Source organism: Dufourea novaeangliae, unplaced genomic scaffold (genome assembly GCF_001272555.1).
Source record: "Dufourea novaeangliae isolate 0120121106 unplaced genomic scaffold, ASM127255v1 scaffold172, whole genome shotgun sequence".
Classification (NCBI taxonomy): Eukaryota; Metazoa; Arthropoda; class Insecta; order Hymenoptera; family Halictidae; genus Dufourea; species Dufourea novaeangliae.
In genome coordinates, this window is record NW_015374058.1 from 4,098,551 (window position 1) to 4,108,024 (window position 9,474).

Genomic DNA, 9,474 nt, shown 5'->3' on the forward strand with positions numbered 1-9,474 from the left:
GGGGTGCGGTAAAACCCTATTGGCCCCCGCACACATGTACCCGAACGCGGTCGTATGTGTGTATGTGTGTGTGTTCATTGTCACGACGCATACAGAAAACTCTTCCTCTCGATGAATCTCGACGACCCGAATCGCTCGACGGCGAGGCTGGTTTCGTGGATCTCTTCATGAGAGGCACGTCGTACGCGATTTGTCGGGGCACGGGGTGTGACGGGGACTCGAGGCATCGTAAAGGCAATGCACTGTAAGGAGCTCACGACGACTATACCGTCCTTCCCCCTCGCGTCGCCGCCCTCCCTCTCGATCTTTTGCCACCGTCCCTTTCTCTCCCTTCTTTCTTCGCTCCCTCTCTACCCCACCCTCTCTCTCTTTCTTTCCCTCGTTCCGTCTCTTTCTCTCTGTCGCTCTTATCAGAGCCTCGACTGCACGACCTCACTCATACTCTCTCATTGTATTGCTCGCTCGGCTGATCTCTCGAGGAGGGCGCGTTAGGGCGCTCCGCCAGCTACTCTGCGCATCTTCTAAGCGTTTCTTGATTCGGTGCGTACCGAAATTTCGTTCGACGATTCGAACCCCACGCTGCACTTCCCCCTCCTTCTGTCTCTCTCTCTCTCTCTCGCTTTCTTGTTCCTCACCTACCCCGTATATCGAAATGGTGTCTTCGAGTGAACACGGCTCGCGATATCAAAGAAAAACAGAGAGGGCAAAGGACTCGGAAGTTGTGACATCCGGCACACAATACCGCCGTTTCCTGCCTCCCGTGACCCTTGATCCGCTGCCTCTAGCCCACGTGACCCCCGTTTTACTTAATGTAATTTCAATTGAACGCACGTGCGGATACCGAAGACCACAGGCCAGTCTGCTCAGGTCGCGTTAAACATTCTATTTCGTGGAAACGCCCTTTAAAATTTGTTCCCTTTTAAAGTTTATTAGGGGCGTGAGAAATGCCCCCGAGTTTCGTGTACGTTCGAGCCCAGGGAGCGTGTATCATTGATCGTAACAGAGATTCCTTTACAATAGGTGGTTGATTCCTTTCTAAATCTTCGAATTTCCTCGCTGATGGACGGAACCGCGGCGCGATACATTCACCGGCGTCGGCAGCGATTGTTCGGCAGTGAACACGTGGCGCCTCCGTTGAAAAAAAAAAAAGAAAGGGAAAAATGCTAGGATCAAAGGAGAGAAATCACACTCCTCCTGATCCCTTACTTCTTTCTCGTTGTCACCGTCCTACGCTTCGTTCCCGCGGCATCATGCCTACCGTCACGTGCATGCGTGCGTGCATGCGTACACCGCGGGCGAGCGGCGCGAGTGCGTATACATGCGGGGTCGTTGAACGAGCAGGGGGTACCGAGGACAACAGTAACGACTGCACCAACCCACTTGCGTCGACCCTATACAAGTCACGTGCACATACGCTGCCGCTCGGCAATAATGGTCCCCAGAGGGTGTGACCTATTCTATATGCTGGATTCTCGCGCGCGATCAGCCTACTTGCTGGTACCAACATGCATTGGTACCAACGTCTCCCGTGGTGAACTTCGAATTCACGTGTGTATGCACGTACACACGGCGGTTATTAATTGGAAACCTCCATCATTGTTGCTTTCTGGGACTTTTGTATGTGTTCCAGCTGCAACCGCGAATTAAAAACAACCCGTTTTTAATCGTCATGGAACGTGAGTTCCAGCTTAAAATATTATCAGTGGAGAATATAGTAAATACACTTTTAGCGCGAAGTCATACTTAAATTATGATTTTTGAATTTTTATATACAAATCTAAGTTTATAGTTTGACTTAAGGTATTAGTTAAAATAACTCATTTTGTAAGGATTAAATCCGAAAGTTGTAAAGGAAATGTTTCGGAAAGCGTACATTAATAGTTTCTGGATTTTTTTATTTAATCTTTCTTGATGTCTAATTGGTATCCTAAATTGATTATTGTTTACAAAATTTAAACAAGTGGAGATCAATGGAAATGATAAATAAGTGAACCAGTATCATGGGGTTTGATGGGATCGTAAATTAATCTTTACGAAGATAACACCAGACAATTTTCAAACAAATGTTAGTTTACCCCCTATACATTATTTCAATTAATATAGCCCGATAATAAATAATTTTTCGTATTACCTTATTACTTTATCTACAGCTGAATTGCGTTATCATTCTGTATTTCTGTAAGCGCCAGATGTTTCCAAATTTTCCTACCCCTATGCAATCCTACTTTCACCAGAAATGTTACAAATTATCCAAGATACGTGTTACCCTCCGGTAAGTAACAAATTCTAGCAACCGAAACATGTCAAGATAGTGGTAAATACGGGTGCTTAAATAAAGGGAAAAACGGTACCAAATATTTACGAGCTCGTTTGACGTCGACACATTGTCGCTAATGCCTCTATCCACCGACAGTTTCTGGACGAATTTAGCGTGGTGTGGCCCGACTCGTACAAATATTTCGAGCCCCTGACACCGAGATATTCTCTCTCCTCGGAGATTGCGAAATACGCGGCTCGGACGGTGCCGGACGATGTACGAGGACGAAAGTAGGTAGGTAGGTAGGTAGGTGGGCAGACGGAAGTCAGTTTAACGGTATCACCCGAGAGCTCACAGTCAGGTTTCGATCCTTTGCGCGTGGAATGGGGTTTAACGAAATTCGTAGCTTTCTTTAAGCGGGATCTTCCTCTCGTGGCGGGCTCGGAATTCTTTCTTTTTTTACGATCGACGCCCACTGGCAAAAACTTCGGTGAAAGACCAGAGAATTTTTCGAGGTGCTTCACGGAGCCACCACTGTGACACCGCTCTCAACACTTTACGCCCACCGATAGAACGAAATTAGAAAAATCGAACGTGATCCTTACTTTCTTCGAGAGAAATGCATACCGTGATAGATACGCTTAATTTATCAGAGGTAGCCTACTTTATATTATTCTGGTCTTCTTCTTGAATGGATTCGGTCTTCAAAAACAGTCTACTTGGATAAAGGAAACGTTGATCAGTCTGATAATCGCGGTACAACCTTTTTCTTTGCGTGTGGTAAACGCACTTGTCAATTAGTTAATGGACAGACGGAAGAATTGGATAATTTCGATTACTGCCAGTACCCGTTATCTCGGTAACTGATGTCGATTCCTCGTTCTTCAACTTCTCTATTCGCTAGAGATGTTCGATCCTCGTAGACGTAATTAAACCTCCACGCTGGAACGACGTTAAGACCTTAAACGTTTTATGGGGTGAAGCTTTTCCCAGGAATGGGTCCGGGTATCTTTCACGGGGTAGCTGGGGAACGGTGGTCGTCAAGGATGAGGGCATTGACCCCCACCAGTGCCATGCCGCTCCCACACTGCATTACGTCAGGCTACGTCCACTGCATCCTGCTCATCTTCTCGAGGTTTTATGGGAGGTTTGCTACCCGCGTTTGTGGCAACGGCGTGGGGTTGTGCTCACCGTGTGGATCCTTTTCCATGTTCCCCGAAGTTATCATCCTGGGCTCGGTCTAAAAACCTGAGCAAATAAGAAATGTCGGTCGGTCGGCGGTTTCTTCGAAATGGCCATTACTCTTGTTACCAGTTTACGGGATCGAGCTGATCAAACAGTGCAAGATACAGCGGAATATATACACGTGTTCGGTAAGGCTAAGGCAATGCCCTTCCGAATGGGTGATAATGAAAGATAGAGAGATATTTCCGTTATCGTTGTATCGTGCGCTCGTTCGTGCGCTCGCGCGTCACACGATTACGTCCTTGCTGTTTTGGTATTTCGGATTTTCACGCTCGATTCGCCGAAAGGGGTAATAGGAATATATTAATTTCGAATGGTATGCGGTACCTACCTTGATCACCTTCGACTTCGGCCCTCTAGAGAAAGTATCTGAATAATTACGCGGACCCTCCGAAATGTCGTTCCTAAAGGATTCCCCCGCTAGTCGGGTTATTTGGTGAACCCAACAGGGAGCCGCGGTTACGGGTAATGGTGCTGCTACAGCAACAACCTGTTGCAACCACCCCGACACGCCATAGCCAGCGGGAGACGTTCAACTGGTCCGAAGTAAACCCGAGAAGCTACATAGGGCACTGGCAGCCAAGTTTCTCGTTCACGTCGGCACACTTTAGATATGGTGGAAACGTAACGAACCGACATTTTTACGAATCACTCGAATAATATAGAACCGACGAACTAACTTTCGAATCCTTTCGTAGATATTTCACCATAAACTGTATGAAACTGTAAATGGTGAAAAGTATCGAGAACAAAGTTCATTCAGTATTTCTTTTCTCGTACTATCGCTTACAAAAAAGGTGTATATTCTATGGTAGGGAAACAGGTGAAAAGATGTCATACCCACATTTGAACACCGTCAGGGGATCCCGCTATATACGTATAATCCTCAACTCACCCAGAGTGTACCCTCACCCGTAACAATGCGGGTTTAGTTCTTTTTGAATCGAATTGAAATTGACTTTGCCTCTGCTACCTGTCTACCTGCTTACCTGTCGGCTCTTAGGGTGGAAAGAGGGACGGGAAATAAAGGGAAACGGTGGAGACGGTGAGGCAGCGACGGACAAAGGGCGTATTCACGCGTCAGAAGTCACCACACCGTAACGATAGGGTGGTCCACTGGAGGGACCTGTAGGACCTACTTTGGTATTTCTGCGGCATAGCACTTGTCGCGCGGTTTATTCTTCTCGCTCCGCAGGACCGTAACTATGGGTCCACGTTCCCGTTTCCGTTGGAAGTAAACCGCATTCCTTAAAATTTTCATACAGACTAATAATAATCCTATTATAATACAAAAATTATTTTTCTAACACGTACAAAACAAGATACAAACATTTCAATGTCTCTAAAATTAAAGGAAATACAGAAACTTCATAGCCATATATCCAAAAGGTTGATGAATAAAAAATTTCAATTTTCAGTTTTAGTTAATTAAAAAAATTGTGCAGTGTTCTACGAATATCTTAGAGAATTGTACGGAATGATGTATCAGAGAGCCAAAAAGATAGGGCTGAAAAGGACGGGACGAAAAAGTCAAGTCTTTAGTAGGTCAACGGCGATGTTGTTCCTTCCCTTCGAAGATTACGTCACCGCGGCTCCCAACTCACGTCCCCGCGTAGCCAACGGCACACACACGTATCACGCTGCCACGGTTGGTTGTGTGCGTAAAGATATGCCGTACACGTGTACCAGCTCCGTTCTTATGTGTGCGCCTGGCCACCCACCCATCCACCCACTTAGAGAACTACGGGCTGTGTTTTAACATACCAGGTATCAGTCATGTTTGGATAAGAGTTCAGGCTCCACGGTAAAAGAGTAAACAATGCATTTAGTCGCGGTTACGATTTTTCCAATCGTGCGAAAAATCGTTTTCCTACGCTTGTGCTTTCATTCATGAAACCTGTAAGTGTCGTGTTAGCGCGCGTGGTGTAAATATCGAACCGTTTCTCGCGATGGCGGCTCGCGGCGCCGTTCTTCCTTCCTGCTTTTTCAAAAGAGGTACATAGATACACCGCCTTTCGTTGGCGTGTACTACCACGAGATCGATGGGTCTCGCGTGGGTTTTACGAACATTTCTATGCGCGTGACTACTGAAAAGACACACAACAGGGAGGAACCGGGGCGAAGGGGAGAAAAGAGAGGTATGCGGGTCGGGGTCGAGTCATGCATATCGATGACGGCTCATATGAATTTTTCATACTCTCCTACAATTTGAAAAGCGATGCTCGCGCGATCGTTTATGATTCTATAAACCCAGTGACCCCTGCGAAGGATTCGTTTTGTAGACGACGACAGCGCGTTCGTTGTTGTCGTCCCGCTAACTGTTCCCAGAGCCGTACATTGTCGCGGTCGAGTGTACAACGGGATGAAATAAGATTTCACGGGCGTCGTCGAAACCCGCTTCGTGTATACCGCCGGCTATGGACGTAACAAATCGCCATTGACGGTCGTGGATAGAGAGAAAAAGAAGAAGATATAATGAAAGAAAGATGACCATTCGGCGCCGTGTAGAACGAAAGAAAACGGAAAGGGAAAATGAAAGGTGACGGTGTGACGGTTACAGAGGGGAACGCAGGGCGGGAGGGAGGGGTATTCGCGTGGTGGGGGTAAGGGAAGATGGTTGGGGTGCAAGAAGAGTCGGGGGGGAAAAAGAGAAGCGAGGAGTGAAAGATATTGGTAATCGAGGAATCCGGGAACCCAGAACCGTTCGAACGGTTGGCTGCCGCAGACGCAAGGTCGTTGTCCTTGGGGGATCAACGACCCCTCGATGAGGGATGCCGTGGTGGGGATATATATACACCTCCCCATCCATGACGCCCGCCGTCTGGGTATAAGGGCGCCTTCAGGTTGGGTTAGACCTGGGGTTAGATTTAGAAGTCAAGAATAGGGATGCAGATAGTCACGTATGTGCATGGATAGATAGCACGGGTAGGTGGGTAGGAGGACGAAGAGGATGACTGGTGGAAGCAGAACGGGGAGGGGGGAGAAGGGAACCGGGCAGAGGGAAAAAAGCTGAAAGGCAGCCCGGGGATAGTAAGTCCGTGCTGGGTGGAAAGGCGGGAGGGCGCCATAGAAAGTTTTATCTTCAAGACGATGAGCCGACCGTCGTAACCACCTGTTGGGGTGGCGAGTCCGCTACGAAAGACAGTCAAGATGTGTTCTACGAGCCCTTTATTTTAAGCGCCGAGTTAATTTCGAATATCCGACAGCCTCGTGGCGACTTGATAGCGTGTATTGGTGCTTCTCGAATGACACAGATAGCGAAAGAGAGAGAGAGAGAGAGAGAGATAGACAGTTGGAAAATATATGCGTATATATAGATGACAGAGATATAACGATGGGGGAGATTGCTGTTTCAAATAGACACCGGGAACTTTTGAATTTAGCTCCGATGATTAAGAAATCCCTATTGACAAAAAAGTTGCCGTTTCAGTGATCGAAGTAAATCATGGTATTGACGGTGTTATTCAAGTCGGCTCCTAAACGGTCGCTTTCTCTCGTCCGTTTCGTTTTTTCATGCTTTCTTCCGGCGGCAACTAAACAGGAAGTCTTGTCCGTGCAAAGGTACCTGTCGCCGGAAGGACCCAAACTCGAGGTGTCACGGTCGGTAAGGGCCGTGAGAGTGCAGGACGATAGGTGGATCCTTTCTGGACACAGCGGAGCAGAGCAGAGCAGGCAAGGCCAGGGAGCAATGTCCCTTCGAGTCATCCCCTTCCTAACGTATATGTAAGGTATGCACGCCGTTACTCGCCTCCACGGTTGTCGACTCTTTTTATCGAACGACGGAATCTTCTACGATTCCTTTCCAACTTCCCCCGTGGAATGTTAACCCTCTTTTCTACGTTCACCTCGTTTCTGCCCCCCCCCCCTCCTCAACCCCTCCCCTGAAGAAAGATGCCGTCGGTTTTCGACGGATTCGAGGAATCGGCCACAGGATCAGGTCGGCGCAACAGTCGAGCAACAATAGTACCGTTATTCATTAGTTACAGTTTAGGTATTCTCTGCTTACTAATCGGATAGTTCGCGCGAGTATCCAAGTAAGACGAAGTGAAATAACGACTGAAATGGAGGGGAAGGAACAACGGAACGTCGTTTCCTTCTGCCCCGTCGTTTCTTGCGGTCGTCAATGGATAAGGATATCTGCTTCAAACTCTAAACAGCCGTCCAGTTGAGTCAGGCAACACACACGAGGCCACGATTAAGCTCTCCCGTCGACGAAGGGCCGCGGACTTCGTATCTCGCCCTTTCTATTTGCGTTGACCTTAAAAACTTCGAAGTTAACCTTAGAAGGGTCCGATGCTCGATCAATATAGGGAACCACTGTACTTTCCGGAGCAAATAGGAAAAATATCGTGTATACGCCTCTCAGGGTGTAGCTGGCTTGATAAGATAGCCACTGCTGTCGCAGCGCGTGTATGTATACTTGATATTAAGGAAAGGAGATAGAGAAAGGCATGGTCTCGTTCTCTGCTCTGTATACCTATCGCATAGTTTTTCCACACCACCGTTCGTTCAGCCCATCGACTTTCCGGAGGTCGTCGTCACGGGCTGTACAAACTTTCTGAAAGGGGAGAAAAAAATATTATTGTCCTCGAGGGCCGCGTGTCGCTATCGAATGACGAAATAAAAAAGAAAAGGGACGGGGGGACCGCCCCGCATACATCTTCGTCTGTCTTTCCTCCTTCTCAATGGTCCTAATTAGGTACATACAGTGTACACATAAGGCCGTATTGCGACATACCCAGTACCGTTCCAACTGGAAACCATACGCTACGGGGGGTTAAGTGTCGTTTTAACCTCCAATCGGAATTTCGATTCCTAAAACGACTCTGATATTCGCCCGAACATCTTCTGTTTATTCGTAATAAAATGAATATTAATTTACATATTTTCGAAATTCAACAGCGTAGCCGCGTGTAAACGTTTACGACGCTGATTCCGATTCACGAATAAAGATCGATGGTTGCTCGTTAAACTGTTTGCACTGTTCGTTTCGCTATAAATCATGATTTTTCTTGCGAAACTATTCGAATGTGTCGCAACCGTGCCGTAATTATGCCATAACCTGGTCACCCTTGACCATGTGACTAGCTTTGTACTCCACCTTCAACGCGGATGAGAATAATGCGTGCCCGCCAGCGTAAATTGTAATGCAAATTTACGTAAGCTTAATATAAATAATCGAACGATCGATCGTCAAATTTCCGCGATGCCCGTGTCGAGCGACCCACATATGAAAATGCTGCGATTGACGATTCCTCGCTCCGAAAAATATACGGACGTCGCGTATGCCGACATTTATCGTCAGTATGGTGTTACCTTACACATTTCTTTAATTTTTAGAGCATACTATACAAAATTACATAAATAACATTACACTTCTACAGTTAAATTAGACAATGTGTACACTAAGATTGTAGCTTTCTGCAATATATATTGTATTGTTACTAGAGTTAGTTTTAATGTATCTGTTTATTTATTATGTGATTACCGGTACATATAATTCAAGGTTAATAAATTGCTAGCACATAATATTCGCACGATAACCACCCCAGTAAAAGCATAACTGATCGCAACGCAATGTGCAATTATGCGTTTTCTTTTTTGTCAATGTCGTAGAAATTATGTGCTCATTCGATAAGATTCATTGCCCGTATGTGTGTATGCCGTATATAAACATCGAGGGCATATCTCTGATCTTAATTATAACATTGTGGTCATAGTGGTGGCGGGCGAAGAACCGCACAAGTGGCTTTTCGAGTATGAAAGGATCGTTGTGCCACACATATAACGGGGAGCCACGAGGCTTAAAGGCAAGGCAAGGCAAGGCAAGGGCTTGGCTTTAGCTAAGAAGTCGGTTGGCCGTCGAACGACGTTGCTAGCCGTTTCTCAACCCTTTCGTGGTTACGTCACGTTAAAAAAGCTATTTGGGGTCAACACCCCGCTGCAGCGACACGTGTAGTACTCCTCGACTC